Source organism: Apis florea, unplaced genomic scaffold (genome assembly GCF_048593485.1).
Source record: "Apis florea isolate Af1SG1 unplaced genomic scaffold, ASM4859348v1 contig_2839_pilon, whole genome shotgun sequence".
NCBI lineage: Eukaryota > Metazoa > Arthropoda > Insecta > Hymenoptera > Apidae > Apis > Apis florea.
Window position 1 is genome coordinate 1307136 of NW_028256653.1, and position 20458 is coordinate 1327593.

General features: G+C 35.9%; 1 protein-coding gene across 1 annotated transcript in view; it reads right to left on the minus strand.

Annotated features, from left to right (window-relative positions):
- LOC100863335 (uncharacterized) overlaps positions 1–16682 on the minus strand; it is a 106639-nt gene extending 89957 nt beyond the window's left edge. The window contains exon 1 of the mRNA XM_012486763.3: positions 16460–16682. The gene's annotated coding sequence lies outside the window, so the exon portion shown is untranslated. The remainder of the gene's footprint in view (positions 1–16459) is intronic.
- Positions 16683–20458: the final 3776 nt, after the last annotated feature.

Genomic DNA, 20458 nt, shown 5'->3' on the forward strand with positions numbered 1-20458 from the left:
TTTTTATTTATTAAATGTTGCTTCCGTCCATTTCTAATTTTTTCAAAGAAATTCGAGGCTACGTTTTTCAATTCATATATACAAGAAAATATAAAGTATCCATTACTACCTCGAACGAAAGTATCGTGGACAACAAATACAACAATATACAACGTGCTCTAGGATAGGTTATAATCACGTAGCTACGATACGTGCACGCAAAATTTATATTTCTTCGTATTTTTTCGGCTGCGACGGCTGCACTTTCTCGCGCGCTCACGAAAGATGGAAGAAATTCGTTTGCTAATAATTGAGTATCGAGGAAACTGGACAGGGAACTGGTATCTGCTAATTACGCGTCTATCAAGGCATCGTACATGTGTTTAATCGATCGCTGCTCGCATCAAAGGTATTCGTCCAATGAGGGATTATATACCTGAGCGGAATGGAAAAATTGGCTGTACACGCATGTCTAATGAACCCCACGCCCGATTTTCTCATTTCCATATACACGTTGATGCCACCACCGTTCGCGATATCACGATATCGACGTGATTTAAAACCTTCCAACGGATTCGTCGAGCGGAATTTCGTTATCAATAACTGGAAATAATAAAGACGTTCTTATTTATGCGTTTCCTGCTCGCTGAACTTGTTCTCGATGTGGCCCGATAATAAATGAAGCAGGACGAACGACGAGGTCGTCTGTAAAAGTATCCGACTTTGATTCTAAAAAGAAAAAAGGTGGAAGGAAAAGGACTTGCTTCCGCTTATTCCTTTTTGTTTGATGGCAGCACGACAGCTCGATATTTCCTTCGTTCGGAAAAATTTTAAAAATTCGTCTAAATTATTTGCACGCGATTGCACGTTTCTCTTCTTTAAACCGCACCACGTTTTATATTCCAAAGATAAATTCTGAATCGTGAGAAATATTAATTATAAATGGATCGGTTAATTGTAAATGGATCATTGTATTATTAATTTGAAACTCTTCTCTTCTTCTTTTCTTACTCCTACTTCTTATTATACACAGAAGAACAAATATACTTTTGAGAAGCAATCGAAGTATCTTATTATATCATATTATTGCATAATTTCAAACGTCTCCCTGATACTTTCGATTAATTTATTATGTTTCATTTTTGTATAGAACACGCATCAGCTTCAAATGCATATGATACGATAGAAAATATTTATTAATCGATATCATCCATCCCATCGCTCAATCGTATCGTATACCAAGAAACGTGTATAATAAGACGAATTTTCAAATTACGGAAGGAAACGCCATCTAGCTTAAAACGAGCTTCCCGTGCTTATACACACGAATATATAAATGACAAGAACAGCATCACCCTTGATCCGACATTCAAGAGCGAAAGGACGGTGGCGGTGGCCGCATAAAATGGCGAGTAATTTTTCCTCGTCAAAACGGTGTAACGCGCGAGCGGTCAAACGAGGCGTGCCAAAACATCATATTGTGCCGAGCCGTGGTAAATCGTATTTACGACGCTGCTTATCGTGGTTGGCGCGTAAACGCTCGTAACCCTTCGATCATTTCGATCGTAAAACGCCTGCTAATTTACCTTCCAGCTTTCCGGCGATACACACCGAAAAACGGCCCGCGTGCGATCGTTTGCACGGCCAGTGTGTGATTTAACGCGTTCCATGACACCGACACACGATTTCCACGGGAATTAATTCCCACCGCGACACGATACGCGAGACTTATGCGAAAACGCATATTACGCGAGATGCAGCGCGCCATGTTAATTATTCAGAATTTAGAAATCCCCTATGTATACGTTGATTGATTAATTAATAACGTATAGGCTGCACGCGTGTTATTATTTCTTTTTTTTTTTTTTATTTTTCTCTCGTTAGCTAAGTTGATAATAAAAATAGAAATTCCAATAGAATTTAAACTTTCTGCAAAGATTAAGATCGCAAAGAGATCGTTTAGGGGAGGAAGAGAATGGGATAGATATATCTTGGTGACGTTTTGGTATGCAATAGCAAACCAATGGTTATAGTTGTTGCGAGGTGTACTACTATGTACAGTCACTTCGTGTCGAAATTTTTCGAGGCAATGAATGTAATTTAAGTAAGTGATTCGAGTGAATGCTATGTATTATTCGTTTTTAATTATCCCTGTGTTTAAGAAATTTTTGAAGAATTAGTTCAAGAACCTATTAACCCATCAATAGTACGTATCCTAAAATTCACTTTCGATTATCTACAGCGATATTTCGAAGAAACATCGTTTCAAGAGTTAGTTGAAAAATCTATCTATATTGATATTTCAATTAGACAGTGAAGAAATATTTCGAAAACTATTTTATTATTTGTCGAACAAACAACTCTCCCAATTTTTTTTTTAAACAGGCATAAAAATTCTAAAAATAATCCGTACATTTATTTTGACAGATATCAAATATCCATGAGAGAGAGAGAGAGAGAAAAGGATAATTTTCGAATAAATTTTACGAGAATTTTATTCTCCTCAAGTAGCGATTCAGTCGCGTCCAGTTTTCCAAGACGATTCTCTCTCCCGATATCTCTCGTTGCGATCTTCCAACAGCTATCGCATCGCATCGCAACCTATCCTCCACGGGGTGTTATTTAATGTTCGAAAAATTGGCTACATAACTGGCGATAACTAGTTACCTAGCATAAGGCTGCACGTAACGTGTACTATCGGTCAAGCTGCTTAATGGCATCCCCGTGTAAGGATGAAACTCGTAAACTTACCGCGAACGTCTTTATAATAATCGCTCTTCCAAGTTCCCACGCGTGTGTATGCAGTTAACATCGCGTTCCATTTAAATTATTCGACGCTTAATCCGATCGTTTCGCGATTACGATTCATAGATAACGAGAAATTGAAAAGGGATCGAGTTTTTTTTTTTGGAAAATAAATTTTCACTCGAACGTGCTCGAAATTATGCAATGCAGATAAAAAATCGCAATCGATTGGTTATTGAAAAATTGTGCATACATTTGATGTTGATTAGGTTAATTTCTTAGGAAGAGGAGAGGATGAAGCGTTTTTTCCTACCGTCAAAATTTTATAGTTATGCGTGAAAAAAATTTTTTCACAATTTATCAAACAACTTTGCAAGATGTAATTCGGATTTGAATGTAAGATTAAGATTAGTTGTTCGCAAAGGTAACCGATATATTTGGATTGATATATTAAAATGTTATAAAAATGTTTTCCTAGCCAATTTTGTAATTTTCTATTTAGATAATTACAACAAGTTGACTCTACGTATGTTTCAATTAAATATCAGTTAATAATCTCTTTTATTTTCCATTGTCGATCCCTCTCTTATCTTCTTAGATATTAATCGATTAATAAAAATCTATTCTAAGATTTTTATAAATATATATATATATATATACTTGGTAAAAATATCCTTTTACTTTTACATTCCTACAAAGATAAACGCGGAAAAAGAACAAGAAATAAAACCATCTTTTAAATCTAATATTACGATCATTAGCATTTGTTATTAAAAAGTCGCGTCTTTCTTTAAATTTAATTTTCATTAGTCACTTTAAAAATTGTTGCTTACACTTTCAAAAAAAAAAAAAAAAAAACAAAACACTCGTATATGCGTGAAATGCGATTTCCATTGCATCCAGCCAGACACAAAGGATCTCTCTCCCTCGAATTTTCCCTAAGAAAGTTGAAACCGTGAGCGTGCAAAACGCTTGGTCTTCGAATTCAAATGAATTCCCGGTATCGACGACGCCGGTAACAAATTCATTACGCGAACCTGACGGTGTTTCCACGCCTGGAACTAAAATACGACGAAGGTTAAAGTCGCGTAAATTCGCATAAAGAGGCACGTGTCGACGTTCCGCGGACTGTCGCCTGCCCTTAAACGTCCCTTTCACGACGTTTTTATCCTTTGAATTACAGGAATCGATACGTGTCATCGATAAAAATTCAAATTCGATTGCGAATATCTTGATCAGCCTCGATAATCGGGCGAAAAAAGTAAAAAATACGCGTGTTTTTGTATATTTGTTGTTTACGAAATTACGAGAAATATTGCTGGTTACTTTTACTGGTTGTTATAGTTTTTTAATATTATTTCCCGATTTCTTTGTTATCGTATTTTATTAGATATTGCTTGGATATTTCGTATCGTGTGCGTTATTTATACGAAAATATAAGCAGTTAAATTATCGTTAGTTTGTGAACGCGCGAAAACAATTTTCAATAGGAACTATTGGCTTACTTATTAGTAAAACAGGATTGCAAGTTTGACATGTACAAGCTGTAAATAACTGTAAACGAGGCCATCGTTTTATTCAATTAAATAGATTGAAATATATTATCGTTTTATATCACCCTTTACCGTTAATTAAACCGATAATTAGGAAGGCTAGGTCTCTTTCACACGGTCAATCACAAATAACGTCATCCTTGCATGGTGGGTATCGATCGGATATATACAAACCCAATAGGACGATCACTGTGTAAAAGAAGCCTTACCGAGCGTATCTCCTATTCGATATATTTATAAAGCGAATAAAAACTCATTATACTCGAGACGAGACTTTATAAATCATTCAAGTGGGTCACAGATCGACATCGATAAGATTATCGGGCTACCTCGAAGAGATATTTGTACACGTTTTCCAAGCCACGATATCGATGGACGATTATACAACGTTATCCATTACGAATATGTTTGTTTATTTATATTTCACGATGTGCCGGATTGAAAGCGGAGAAAAACGTTCCATCGTGATCGAGAAGGATTGGAAAATGAATTCTCAAAATTTATCTCTTATAATTATCTTACACGAGATTTAAAAAAGAAAATTATACGTATATAGTAACAAAAAAAAAAAATACGAACTATTTATATCGTTATGAACTTGTTGAATAAGCAAAAGTTCGTTTAATTCTTCATTCATACTATAATTTTTCATTCACAGTCGAACTCGCGTTAATTTCTTCGTAAAATATTTTTTTTACGAAGATGCGTAATAACTATGTATCAAATATTACAAATTTGGAAACATCTTCTCTAATAGCTTTTTATTATTCGCATTACATCACCAAGACACTTCACGTAAGTGAAGTATTTATCGACGATAGTTCAAATAATAGAAGAGAGAATTCAAATAATGAGTTCATATAAACGGATTTCCACTGTATCGCAATGTATCGTGACGAAATAATCACCGCTATGGCGCCACCAACAAGACGTACAAAAGTCGTCTATCATTCAACGTGTTATTAAATCACATTAACTACATACTGTCTATACATCGTTTTTTCAATCATTTCCCTCGCATTTTCACCGCGTTAATAGCACAAACCAATAATCTGACCAACACGTCCTAAATGTATCAGATTACCGTAATTTTACTACAATTAATATTTTTAATGAGAGAGAACCGGTGGTCGCGAAAATAGCGATTTCGTTATTACATTGCACAAGAGAAATAACATTATTTTAGAAAATTATCGATCGATAATCCACCCGATCGGCATTCTAATTACATGTATTGAAATCGACACTGTGAACCCAGTCAACGTGTCAAGAACCGATTAATTATCAACGTTCAATTAAATTCATCGTGGTGGCCAATCGCGCATAAAGCACCATTTAATCGTGATCAAGTAGATAAAAATAATACCAGTTTTAATACGCATACCTTGGCACATTTCGAAACAAATTATGACCTTAACGCCCGCAACGATGACTGATTTCACACCGTTTCATTTCTTTGAAACGAAATGAAATACGTAGCTTTTATACCGTATTTCCTGCTGATGCATTCGTCTGTGTTTTTCCACGTCAAACTATATTATTAATGGGTAAAGATCGTTGCACAAGTCGATCAGTTGCAAAAGTATGATATTCTATCGCGATTTTATTCTTTCTAATAACGAGTCGATGACGTTAATTTTACGAAGTTAAGATTTATTATAGTATTGGAATAATATATCAATCTCGAAGAACAATTAAAATTTTAAATTTGAAGAACGAAAAATTAATAAATTTTCAATTTAGTATTGAATATTTGAAAGATAAAAAATTAAAAATTCAAAGTTGAAATCCAAGATTTTGAAATTCAATATTCAAAAGTTGAAAAATTTAAATTCGAAGCTTCTCAAATATTGTTTGATCAAATATCTTGAACAAAATACACGAATAAAACGAATCAGAACTTATGCTACATAATTAAAAAGTAAGTAAAATTCAATGTTCACGTCTAGAAGAAACATGCGAAGAATCCGTCTCAGAGTCTCGAATTTCATCGTATGTGATTTTGACACAGATTCCACGAATAAGGTGTCGCGCTTCGAATTCCCGAACGAATTTACAAAGGAAAGATATATCGTGAAGAGAAAGTGTCCACAAACGAAAATGTAATGTTTAAAGTGTACCTATGTCATTTACGTCCTCTCTTTCTTAAACACTAGGTACTTAAATCCGAATACCACCGACGTGTCATCGAGTGCTTCTTCGTCGTTACTCATAACTCGTGGCATTTATTCTTTTCTAATTACAACGAACATCGTATTCGATTTAAAAGATATGTGAGAACATACACATACATATTCGAATATACATAAATATTCCTACACTATTTTCCAAGCTCAAAGTTTTAATTTTAATGAAAAATTTCTATGCGTGTAGAGCATAATGGATTTTTCATCGAGAAGAAATTTGAAAAGGTGAGATTAATTTCAAAAATTTTAAACATTTTCCCATAATTTGAATACAACTTCATCCAGAAATATTTTTTTTTACAACAGAACGATAAAGCCTGATTAAAACCGTAATATTTTACTATTTGGTACTTTTATAAAATTAACTATATTTAAAAAATCGAAAAAACAGTAAAAGTCTAAGGATTTCGTTCGAGTGTTTCCACAGATGAAATCTAAGAAAAAATCAAATACTTTGCATTGCCAACTGGCAAACGTCACAACTAAAATACCCATAATCCATCCTTACACGACATTACACGAACTTATAAATCATTCGTCCACTTATTCACACCACCGAAACACGAATAATCTTTATAGGCGGCAATAAATAGATTTAGGATGATCATGACCGAAATTCCCACGTGTTACGACGCACGACGCTATTCCTTGAAACGTAGGCCTCGTCGGCGAATAAAAAGGGATACGGTCTCGCGCGTGTATCGCGAATATACGCAGTTCGAGGAGAGAGGTTTTAGTTCGTGGCGCGTAAAACTCACGGCTGTCGGCTTAAAACGTTAAGGCCGATAAACAGGCGCGACCAAATGGAGGGAATTTCGCGACGCTTATGCACGAGAGACAAACCGTCATGCCGGTTCCGCGCATCACCGGTCCATAACTAATTAATTCCGACGTTCTACAATTTCAGTCGATCGGTAAATGTGATCGACTTACCGACGCGTGCAATTATCTCTGCGTTGCAAAGACGATTTACCGGCTCGAATCGTCGGAAAAATCCGTGGCGAGATCGAGGGACAGCCATTTCACCAGGTTAATTTATCTCGTTAATTGCCGTTGTATTCGACCGTTGTACTCGACCAATCGGAACGCACCTTCGCGTCGAACGAGAATTACCATTGGTCCATCGTGGACACGGTATATAACGGTAGACGAAACTGGTATAGTAACATCGATGCACTGACGCGAAGTTTGTCGATAATATGGCGAATCCGAGTGATATTAATCGTCCCTGTTCCACCGTTCCTTTTATTCTGTCTACACGGAAATGGGACGGGTCCACGCGTGTTACACACGCGTTCCCCTTAACGCGATTATCAGTTCGCGGACGCGCGAGTTTGTTTCGTTCCTTAATTAACTGTCGCTTTCGACGTGGAGGCATATAAGCGAATCGATTTATTCGTATTACGAGATGATAATTTGATCCGTTTTATGAAGGGGCTAGTTGTTACGTGTAAACATATCGATCGGTTAGATCTACGGGAATTTACACGAGAGATATCGATCATTTTATTACGTTGTATTGAAAATAATTTTGAGTTGTTTGTTTCAATTTAAATTGGTACAAAAGAAAATGAGCGTAAATCCAATCTATAATTATTATAAAACTAAAGCTAAGGAAAACGTACCTGTTTGTTTGAGGTTATATTCAAAGTACATAGTATCATTTTGTCTTATTTCGTTTTATTTACATTGAATCTTGTTATTCGATAAATTACAACGAATTTTCACCAATTTACACCACAAATTTCAATACGTTTTATATCACAAGTAATCGAATTCCTTCCTTGAAAGTTGTCAAACGCAAAAAGGTCCTTTACCTTCGAGCTACGCGACGCCATATTGTTATCTATATCATCGAGATATCGATGCACGCGTCTCGTACGATCGATTTTTACGATAGAAAAAGAAGATGAAAATCGTCGAGACATTCGAAACATTAGATAATGTTTCATCATTCGAGGTGAAAAAATAAATGATTTTCCAGAATTACAGCCTATGGATGATCGATACAGTTATATCGGGACAAACGAAAATCGCGCGATATCTCGAAAAGATCGATCATACCTTGATCCACGAATTCGCCGATAAACGATAGAGTTAGAAACACCGTTACGATCGATTCGATAAAGCTCGAACTTTTTTTACCTTACGGCAAAAACAGCAGAATACCGAGAAACATTATCGGCCAACTCTTTATCGAACATTCCTCAGATAAGACGACCCCTCTATTGGTTCTTTGCATCGTATGGCGCCTATGTAGATTTAAACGAGCGACCGTTTTACAGTAACGCAGGTGTGTCGAGCATCCCTGTACAAACGATGCCTGTTATCTCACGTGAAAATTTCGATAAATACCAATGTTTTCATGTTGCTGCAAAATGGAGCATAAGAATATATATATCGCGCGAAAGGAAAATTGAATAGTTACGATATCGGTTGTATCAGTGCATCCATTGTCTCTCGTTTCTTCTAAATTCCAATCTTTTGTATTGCTCTTCGATAAGAATGGCGTTATCGTTAGAATGAATTTCAAATTGTTCGTGTCTTTTCTCATTAAAAGTTTTTTCTAAGCCCTGTTATCAAGCAGAGAAAATAAACTTTTGCGAACATTTTTATATATTTTTATATATTTATCTTAAAATATTGATTGACACTTGGAGAAGTAGACAACCTCTTTGGAAAATGTTTTACAAACGAGAGTTATAATTGCGAGTTTTATAAGAAACAGAAAGAAAGAAAAAAAAATACGATATGACAAAGTATATTGAACAAGAGTTTATATTATAATAATAGTGCTCTCTATTGTTATGCAATTCAAATTTTACGATCACTTGCGATTTCATATTGTGCAGCAACAGTTTAGTGAACACTTATTTCTAGCCATTCTTAAAACTAAAACATATTTCGCGATCTCTCGAAGTAGCAATGAATTAACGTCAAATTATAAGTAGCTACTAAAATTGTCGCTACGTGAATCATAAATCATACGATCATAAAATTTCAATGAATAATAAACGATACTATCGATTATACGACTCGATAGAAGAAATTATCCATACCTTATACGTATTAAAATAGCACGATATATAATTGTTGCGTAAAAAAGATTCATGACTGTGTCTTACCATAAGTTTTCATACAATTTAAATTATCGAATCCAACGACTGAAACCTAGATAAAGGGCATTAATCATTCAATTTATCTACGTTATATACGACACAAAGCGTGTGTCGCGAAACCAGAGACACTAATTAATCGTAACTCAGATTTTTTTCAAACGAACCGCGACAAACGAAACAATGTCGAGTAATAATAATCCTTTCGCCTATCTATTGACGCGAGATATCACGCGACACAATGTTAGTACAACAATTTCTATGCCTCAATAAAAAAAAACTCGCGAGATATCTCCGTACATAGATTATAGTAAGAATCAATTTTTTGACGAGTTATCTTCCGATGAGACTTTCCATTCCATTCCATGATTAAAAGATACACACATTGTTACAATTCTCCAAACTCTTAAGATCCCGTTTCATTTCAAAAACTTTTCATTTTCCACGACTTCTCTCGTAACGTTGTAAAAATGAATAAAAATTATTTTTCACTTGACCAATACAAATATATAAGAATCTTAACAAAAAAAAAATTTCAACCATTCAATAACCCGCCAATATCCAGCCAACGGACAGAGTTCTCGTTCTCCCGATTTTTCCTCGCGTGAATAATACCCGTTGCACCCTTGGACGATCCCTAGGGCTGAAGAGGTTCTGCTACGTTTCAAATGTCCCGGGCTCCTCGGGCGCATATTCCTGTATAAACACGAACGGAAATACACCGAGAGATCCACCGAGTGTGGCTTCGCCTCCATTCAGAGTGCGCGTGGTTAGCTTCATTCACAGTTACCCCCACCCCTCGACACTCTTTCTCTCTCTCTTTCTCTCTTCTCTGTATATCGCTACTATGTGTAGTTGCCAGACGCGCGTCGTGCGTCTAAACAACCGGCGCGCTTAGATCATTCGAAATTAGATGGACAGTAAGTCCGGGGGGGGGGTGGATACGCTGGCGGAAGTGGCTGTAAACGCTGATTTCCCTTACAATCTCGACTGTACAGTTCGTTCAACTGTATAAGTATAATCAGCCAAATCATCGTGCGTGACTTCAACGCCCGCCCGTTTCTCGCCCGGCTTCATTTCGCGACGATCGATTTTATTTATTTCTTCTTTCCCCCCCCTTCTCTTTCTCTTCTTCCCTGTCGTTATGGCTTGCTTCCTTTGACGATTGTGTATGGGTCGATTGTTGTAATTCAATGTTGTGAATCGAATGTTTCGGCAGGGGAGTTTTTAATTTGAGGGCAGTTTTAAAATATCGATTAATGGGAGAGAGGTTTGGAAGAGGTTTTACGGGTGAGGAGTCACGTATCCGGTAGGAGGGCAAATTGTTCCTTGAAATTTTGCTTGTGGACGATGCGAGCTTGAAATAGTTGAGAAAGTTTGGGAAACGAGGATAATAATTAAATCGAGGATAGAAACGTACGCGAATATTTGTGTTTCTATAAACTTAAAAGAAAGAATTGATGAGAAATATAACTTAAATATGAAAAAGATGAAAGCAATTTCACTATTATAGTGAAATTATCCTAAAACTCAAGTAGAACCTAACCTCTCGACGTTATAAATATTACTCCCTCGCTAGGAAATCGATTCCATCACGACAAAGTGAATATATTCGTTATTTCGTTATTTTCCAGAAAAATTTCTTTCCGAAGATGATTAAATCTCTCTCTTTGAGATGGAGCCTGCCAAAACGTCGGCGCAGCATCGTTGTATACCGTTGCGCCGCGTCTGGTTCAACACCGATGAGCGCCACTTCAAACGGCCACGAAAGTAAACCGTAGGAAGCTTTGGAAGTTTTAGAACTTACCAAGCCCACGGTTTCCTACGGTCATTCGTGGCTTTGAACTTTTTTAAAAATAAAAGGAATCCGGGAGAGCGGAGAGATATCTAGATTCCGTGACCGGAACTAGTTACTAAGAATAAGTGGATAACCAACCGTTAAATGAACGATCGTTAGGCAAACACGCGGCACGACATTTAGTGTCCAGTAAACGACGGCCAATGATGCGCGTGTTAATCGTCAAGTCCAATTCGGTTTCCCATTTAAATAGCAAATTTGAAGAGACGCGCCCGCGCAAAGAAAGAAAGAGAGAAATAAAAACGTTTATATAAATATGCATTAAAACGGTGAAGCATTTTACGTAATATTTACAAAAATCAATGTGTTCAAGGTTCCAAACGATCGGATTATATACGTAATATAATATGAATTTCCGTCACAAAATCATTTTTACGAATGAAGGAGCAAATATTTGCGACAAATATTTATTAGGCATTTTATCGATGTCTTTCTTTCGCGCGCGAGGTAGTTGTAGAAAGAATTGCATAATTATTGGACAAGATTTACAAGAAATGTATATTGCGCGCATTTTTTTTTTTTTTAAATCTCTAGAAAAAAAAATTTCAAACAGAGAGAGAGAGAGAGATAGCAAATATTCGATTGTAAGAGTACGAAAAAATTTTACGAAATGCACATAAATATTTATATAATATTCGTATAATTCGACACAAGTGGGGAAAAAAGTGGAAAAAAAGTAGGATCGATAAACTTAAGTTTTGTGCAATATTACACAAACAATTCGATAATAGTAAATAATCGCAAGAATAAAAAAATAAAGATAATACTAGAACGATCTACAAGTGTAATTCTGCCTAATCTCTCTTTTTAAAAGATTTTCGAGAAGCACAGTTTTAAGAAAATTACGCATTCTTCGTAGACGTCTTAGAAACAATTTTTACTGGACAACGCAAAGAAAAATGACACATTCTTAACGAAATTTACTTGAGTTGTGATGAACATGCACCGTATAAAAATTCCACACGCCATTTTCAGGGACGCGCTGCCTCTTTCATTTCAGACCGCTTCAACGTCAAAAAAGGCTGGTTCTTTTTTCCTTTTCTTTTTTTTTTCGAGCATAAACCCATCGATTATCGCGTTTTCCACATTAGCATTACTCACCGAACCTCAACGTCTAGACGCACGCTTGTCGGATGTGCACTTCATTGAACCCCCGGGTACTCTCTCGCGTATACTCACGCTTGTCTCTGGCAAGGATCGCGGCGCAAACATCGAACGAACAAAACGACGAAAGCGCGCCGAGGTGGACGTATACCCGTGTAGGGTGAACCGTGTGGCTGGTTCAGGTAACAGGCCCCTTGTATCTATAAAGTTTCTAATAAAATTACGGCCCCGTGGATTAATAAGAGACGGCACCAATTTGCTCTCGACATAATCGATTAATTAAGCTAAATCTCAAACGACTTTCGCGACTGCTCGTCGTCACGGTATATATATGTGTGTATGTGTGTGTGTGTGTGTGTGCGCGTAGGGGAAAAACGGAGGGAATTTTTTCGTTTCAATTTGTTAAATGACGTCAATCTCAGAAAGTCAAATTATGCGTTGACGCGTGGAAAGTTGGCAAGTATTTTGGAGCTGCCGTTTTAAAAAACATTAAAATCGTGTAACATAGATTTAATATCCAAGATTACAAGCTTTGTTGGGTAAAATGTGAATGAAAAATAAGCGAAACCTTGGAAAGAACATGGCGGAGGATCATCATTTGGCAATTCATTAAGAATCACTATCGAAATCGAATTAACAATACGAACCATAAAATATTTTAATATTCATTTGACTTTCTACCGAATGTGATGGCCGCTGACGTGTTGACACCGATCAGATATGTTAAATTAAACGAATACTTAAACAAATAAACTCAGCTAGTTACATCTTTCACAGTTTTCATAAATTTTAATAAATTAACACAGTATGAAATTTTATAGCCATATGAATATAGAGATGAAATTTTTATATTACGAATTTTGAATTTTAAAAATGACAATTAAAAATCGTCGAAAAATCCGATAAGGGTTGATTTATAAATCTATGTTAATAAGGTATTTTTATTTTACTCTACATCCTTCCAAAATATTCCAATCCTTCAATTTTTAATAACAAACAAACCAACCAACCTTATTTCGATAACAATTAATTCACCAATCTTCCTTCTTAATAAGACATCTTTTTTGCTCTTTCTTTTACTTCCATAATTACCTACACCCCCTAAATTACACCGTCTTCACCGTTTTTTTGTGTATTCACTCTCTGTCTTCCCCCCTTCGGTCCATCCAGCGAAGAACAACAGAAGAAAAAAAAGAAAAAGAAAAAAAAAAAAAAGAATTGCGAAAAAATTGCTCGTTCCAATCGCAAAACAAATTCACCGAGGGGGCCGTAGCCGAGGAGAGGGAGCCGGTGTCGATCGAGGAGCAGCACGAGTGGGACGAGTTTCCGTAATAAATCGCGGTCGCGCGAGGAAGCCGCGCCATGCAATCAACCGCAACGACGCGTCTGCAATCTGAACACTTGCAACGTCTCCCGTCGACCAAGGACCCGCCGAAATTACAGCTATTATCGCGATAAAGGTGAGAACCACTTCGCTGTTTGCTTAACCCGATCGAGAATCGGAGGGAGAGGTCGTGCACGTACCTGTTCCCCATCTCCGTCGCGTGGACGTGGCCCGAGACGCGAGGGGAAGGGACGGGCCGGTAAAAGGAGAGACAAAAATCTCACCCCAAAAATGGGCGGGGTTTAATGTTTAACCCACGAGTTAACGGGGCGTGTCTCGTGTAAGAAACGGTAAGACTACGATTTACACTCTCGCTCCTTATATCTCCCGTTTACGATACCCCGCGCCTCCATTTATCGTTCCTTCTTCCGATATTAAAGAACGATCATTATCCCCCGCGAACGTGGCCTCGCACGTGCACCTAGCTATTTCAACTTTCCAGGATTCCAATCATTCTTCAATTCGAAACTTTCGATAAATGCTTTGAATAATTGTGACCGGTGAAAGAAACGATCGATTACTAATATATAACATACGAATTATATATTTAGCAGAAGCTCAGCTTCTCTGAATTCGAGATGCATCTAAGCGTCGTGGAGAAAAATACTGCAACACTCGATTATGCGACGCGTGATTAGATTTCAAGTGTTGTGATGACGTTCGAACGAAAAAAGATTCGAGATTATCACCGTGTGAATTATTAAATCTATATTGAAGTTAATAAGATGTTGAAATGTTGAAAAATCGGTAGCTAATTTGGCACGGAAATTATATCTGGTTTTAGTAAATTGAATTTTCAGTTCAAACAAAATGATGTGAAAATATATAAATATAGTCTTGATCAATTAAAATCATTTTACGGGTGGCTAGTTTTATCGAATACGCGCGATAAGTAATAAAATTAAAATGTTCTAAAAACGTCGTTTCGGAATTATTTTCATTTTTGCCAAAATGTTATCGAATATATTTAGTTAAAAAAATTTCCTCCCCTTGAGACAAATATTTAATTTGTCGGCATATGAATTTAAATCAAAGTATCCCACGCGGCCGTTACAATTTCGCAATAGTAACCGATTGAATACCTTTCGGATATGTTTGAAGTAGATTGCCAACGTCATTCTTATCGTATATGTTAATTCATGGTAATTTCATTGCGCGGCGGTATCGTAAGTAGAGTAATGGTTAATCAACAAAGAATCGCGTGAATGTTTGTGTTTCGTAAAAGGGTACTTATCTTGATAAATAATCATAGAAAACATTAGATTTCGAGAAGGAGAATTTATTCCGAGAGAGAAAAAAAGAAAAAATGGGAAACTATTTTTTGCCATGACAAATTGAATAACGTATATCTCGTTAAGAAAAATATTTTAAGACAAATATTGATTGATCTAAATTTGTATATAAAAATTCAATTGTGATAGATGAATTTTGAAATTATTTCAAAATATATTATTGAATTTAAATGTATTTTTTGCGAGAAATTTTATCAGTGTTTCTGTACTAAAAAAAAGTATCTAATTAGAAATTTTCAATAGGAAAAATTTTTGTTGATAATAAATCATTGAAAGTTTCATTGGCGCCAACAGGAAGTCTAACTGCTGAGTCATTAGAGTCGCGACGAAATAATGGTTAAAAGTACATTGTGTTCTAATTATGGTATAATATTATAATATGTTTCTAAGGTATAAAAATTGTTACAATTGCGTTCCACGAAATTCGTTATGAAATGCATTATGTCGTGAAACAATACGAAACAGATTCGCCGAAATTTGAATAGAATCAACGAACGGATGCATGTATTCGATGCATCGTGTTCAAAACTTTTATTGAATATCTTTATATTGTTAAGTTTCTTTTTTAATTTTTTTTTTTTTATATTTTTTTAAGACATAATTTGCAATTAATCGTGAAATAACAACTGATTTCAATAAAAAAATTAAAATGTTTCGATATTGAGAATTCGATAATAATCGATCTTTTGTTTTTACAATCTATTATTTTTGACATAAATTGACAATAATTTAAATGATTGTTTAATTTTCGATAAGAAAAATGTATTTAAATGTATCCGTTAAAAAATATACGATTGTTATAAAAGAACAAAGAAATGAAATTTGAATATTTGTGCACATTATATGTTCATGAATATTTAAAAATGAGATATTTAATGAAATGTTTTTATTAAAATTATGGAATAAACTTTTATATAAGTATTCTGTAAATTGTATGTTTAATTTATAATAAATAAATAAATTATTATTTTAATAAATAATTTTAATAAATTAACGATATTCGATCGATTTCATTTTATATAGATTTAACATCTATATATACGCGAATTTGCATATTTATGCAAATATACTACGATTCTAATTTAAAATATAGTTTTTATAATCGAAACATTTTTTTATCTATTGATCCATATTTGTAATTCAATTCAAAATATTGTCATACAATGGAAAAAAAAAATCTGGAAATATATTTTCCAAATTCGAAGAAAATATAATACGCATTTGAAAATGTATTTTACTCACCAAACCGAATGTCGCATAAAATTCTGTAGATACCATTCGTGATAATAAATGTCATCACTCAAAGGCACAGATGTTATCCTGATATGCACGTGGAGATTTTTTTCTCAGCGACGATAATTTTTAAAGATGAATCGAAATTATGCTCCTCTCTAACAATTCTTCACTGAACAATTTCACTAGTGATCCACGTTTTATTTATACGTATTTCATTTTATCTCAATTCAATTGTTATCGTGAGAAATATCGTGTGAAAAATATAAAATATAATTGGTGCAATTAGAGAGATATTTGATATTAGTTTGGACGTAGTCGATTTCGTAATATTTAAAAGTATTCAGGGTCAAACTGATACTGCGCACTTATAATCTTCGAAATCCGAAATAATTGCACTTTCCACACGTGTCTGTTCACTTTCGAGATCCAGGTAAATGAATGGTTGCTTGCTAGAATAAACTACATAACGGTATATTCTATGTTTCCTATTTTCACTGACAGCTGTGCGACAGCGTCACAAGAATTCCTTCGATACTCGCCAATTAAGATAATCTCATCTCTATCTGGACGTTTCACTTTACAATGTTATCATCTCTTCAATTTAGAACAAATACCCTTTGTACACTTTTCCATTGCACTATACACAATTTTAAATTTGAAGTTTTTAAACAGAGTCCGTTGCAATCTGCATTAGAAATTCTCACTAACTTCTCGATCTTTCAATTGTTTCAAAAACATTCGATCGTATGTTTTCACTTTCTTTCAACATCTCAATTGTTCTTCTCAAACTGTTATTGTATGCTAATTGTAAAAAATTTCGATAAATACTCAAATTGGTTATTTTTTATATTGCAAAAACGTTTCCATCCATAAATAAAAATTGGTAATCCAGTTTCTAATTTTGTTGTCACTATGGCGTGCAAACTTGCCAAATAACGACGATCACGAAACAGGCTTCCTCGAACAACGAAAAATGTGTTAGGAACACCAATCACATGTGCGTGCACCTTTTGTTTGGCTGCAAGGACGGCATCAAGAGACACACACGTCACGTAGAATGTATCTCTCTGTTCCACAGAGACGTTAATATCAAAACAGAGTGTATGAATTTCAGGAATAAACGATGTCAAAAGCAGCGAAACATGGCCGAAAAAAGCGTAAAAAGAATAAACGGGAAGCAAGGAAGGCAAAGGAATCGATGGATGCCGAATTATCCGCAAGTGTAAACGTGCAACCGTTGCTCGCTTCTTAGTGGCCGTTGCTCCATGGAGGCACGAGACGCATAATTTGTGCGCATTACTGCCAAGATATATGACGTTCCAAGATGCTAACGACGAGGACTATACGTTACTTCCTTCCGATCCTATACGGTTCGAAATTTGCCTCCCAGCAATAATAGAATTACGGGCACAAGGTGCTTCGGATCTCCTATAATTTTCGTTTCTCGAGATCGATCGCAATCTGATCTGCTCGGTTGGTTTCTCGACCGCGTTATCTCGTCGCTGTCGACCGTTCCTGATAATAACGATTATTCTACGCGTCTTAGACGACGACTGGGACGAGTCATTTGGACGGTGTGCGAGGGGATGATGGCCGGTACGAAGAGATTACGTAGAATGTTTGTCATCCATCGATTCGAAGCTTTAGTTTATATTTTGATCCATCTCGAGAAATTCTCTGAATTTTCTTGCAAAGTCAGTTATGTTTTTCTTTTTGTATCCATCCAATAAAATATATCCGATAACTTTTAGAATATATTAATTTATATATTGATTTTTCTTGTTTATTATTCTCTTATTATTCTTCAACGGATATATTATGTATTCAAATTCAGACAATTCCAATGTTATGCATGTTTATATATCAAGAGTGGTAATTTCTGACTGTTATGCAACGTATATCGATCTTCGCTAAGATTGCTATGAATAATTACGACGGTATCGACACTGCACCATATATCAAAAGAAATTAATATTGGCGCCACTCGCAATATTTTCACTTTCTTCTATGAGAAATCACTATTCGTCCGTTCAATGCATAATGACGATCGTTGATTATCTACGTAACCATTCCAAATGTTTTTTTCATTTCATGATTTTCGCACCAGACTACATCACATTAACACGAAATGTATACGAAACGAACACTGATTTCAATTCACGGACGCGTTCGATACTTCTCATGGAAAACAACATAGATAATTGTTTGAAACGACATATGTCTTTGATAAGAAACGTGAAGAAATATAAAACTCACGGATAATTTAATTTCTTCTCAGACGTGAAAATAACGAAAGAATTACATTTATCGAATCGATACAAATCGCAGTACACATTACTTAGATAACGGTTTATCTCGTGTATATGTCGTTAGACGATTTGTGGTTTAATAAAGAAGCGAACACTTTAATCTAGTTCAACGACAAAGTTCTTCTAAAATGTCATTTATAAAAAATTTATTTTTCTTCGACGAATAACCGTGTCACCAAATTCACTCTGAACACTTTGAAACTCAACACTTCGTGTAACGTTCAATTTTTATCGTCTATTTACATATAATTCGATCTAAAGATTACTATTTTTAATATATTCACCGAATAAATTTGAATGATTACAATAGATGTTTTCGAAATTTTTCAGAATATTTCTCCGATATGAATATATAATTATTGAAAAAAAAACTCCATAAATTTACGGCACTGAACATTTTCTCAATGTTCCTTCACACGACGCGAACGTTCCACTGTAAAGTTGGCAACTCGTATCGATTACGCGTCGATTTTAAGGAAAATTCACTTCGATCGATTTCTCGATAGTCGGCTCGAAAGGTCCGAACTCGAGACGACAGAAACGCGGAGAATCGTCGAAAATGAATGAAGTAGAGCGTTGGTATCGTCCCCGGTAAGCCGGGACCGGCGCTCGCGTGGAAATCAAGAGTAACACTGACTCGATCGTCGAGTTGTGAAGCGATAGGTGGACCGTACGTGCGAGTTGGTCCTCCCGCATGCGAAACGTGGCAAGTTCGGGGTGCGTATGCGGTTGCAATGTGTATGCCGGTCGCTATGAAGCCGCTAATATAAACAATGAAAAGAACGTCAATAGCTACAATGTGTTCAATATTTTCGATAAATATGGTATCTTTGCTTTTTCTTTCGACGAAATGTGCAACTTTGTTATTAAGAATATCTCGTTTCGGTTTAACAACACCGCTCGAGAACTTCAAACCGTTTATAATTTCACCAATATCGTCCTCTTTATGTTGACACTTTCTGGATAAAACGATATTATCGAAAAAAGTATTCTCGATATTCCAATCGAGAACGATGGTAAGTTTGCTTTTTATACGCCACTTTCGCGAAAGTTTGTCGCTATTGAGTAAGGTTATGTTTCTCTCGTTGAAGAATTTCTTTAAGCAAGCATTAATGAATAACGCAGAGTTCGTTACGATTTCATTAATCGTATCTTTTTCTATCTTCTCATCACCGCGTATATCAAAAGCGATCAACTTTCCGATAAAAATGTCTCTTAATCGTCGATCGACGATCTCTAGTCTGGAAGCGGAATCCCGTTCTCCGGTATTCTTTCGATGATATACTTCGAACCTCGGTTTCAAAGTGTCCTCGGTTACGTTGCAGGCGACGGAATTTTGCGCAGGGTCGATGATAAATTTTGACGTAGTGTCAGAAAAGTTGGAACGACGCATGGCCATACGGAACACCGTGAGGGCCGATGATCGCTGCAGACTGCTCTGTCCGAGAGCAGCGAGGCTTCTCCGCAACGGCGAAACCGTGTACGCTGGTGCTGCTGTCGGTTGCTTCTCCACCACGGCACGAGTACCGTGCTGTCGAGGCTCCTCACCACCACGTAGAACCCTAAATCCTGCGTAACGCACGCCCCCACTCTCCCTGAAACGTTTCCCCACCAACATGCTTCTATCCAACATCCCCGTTGCCGAAGATCGACCGTCACGCAACCAATTCCTGTATTTTAGAAAAGTTGCTTGTGC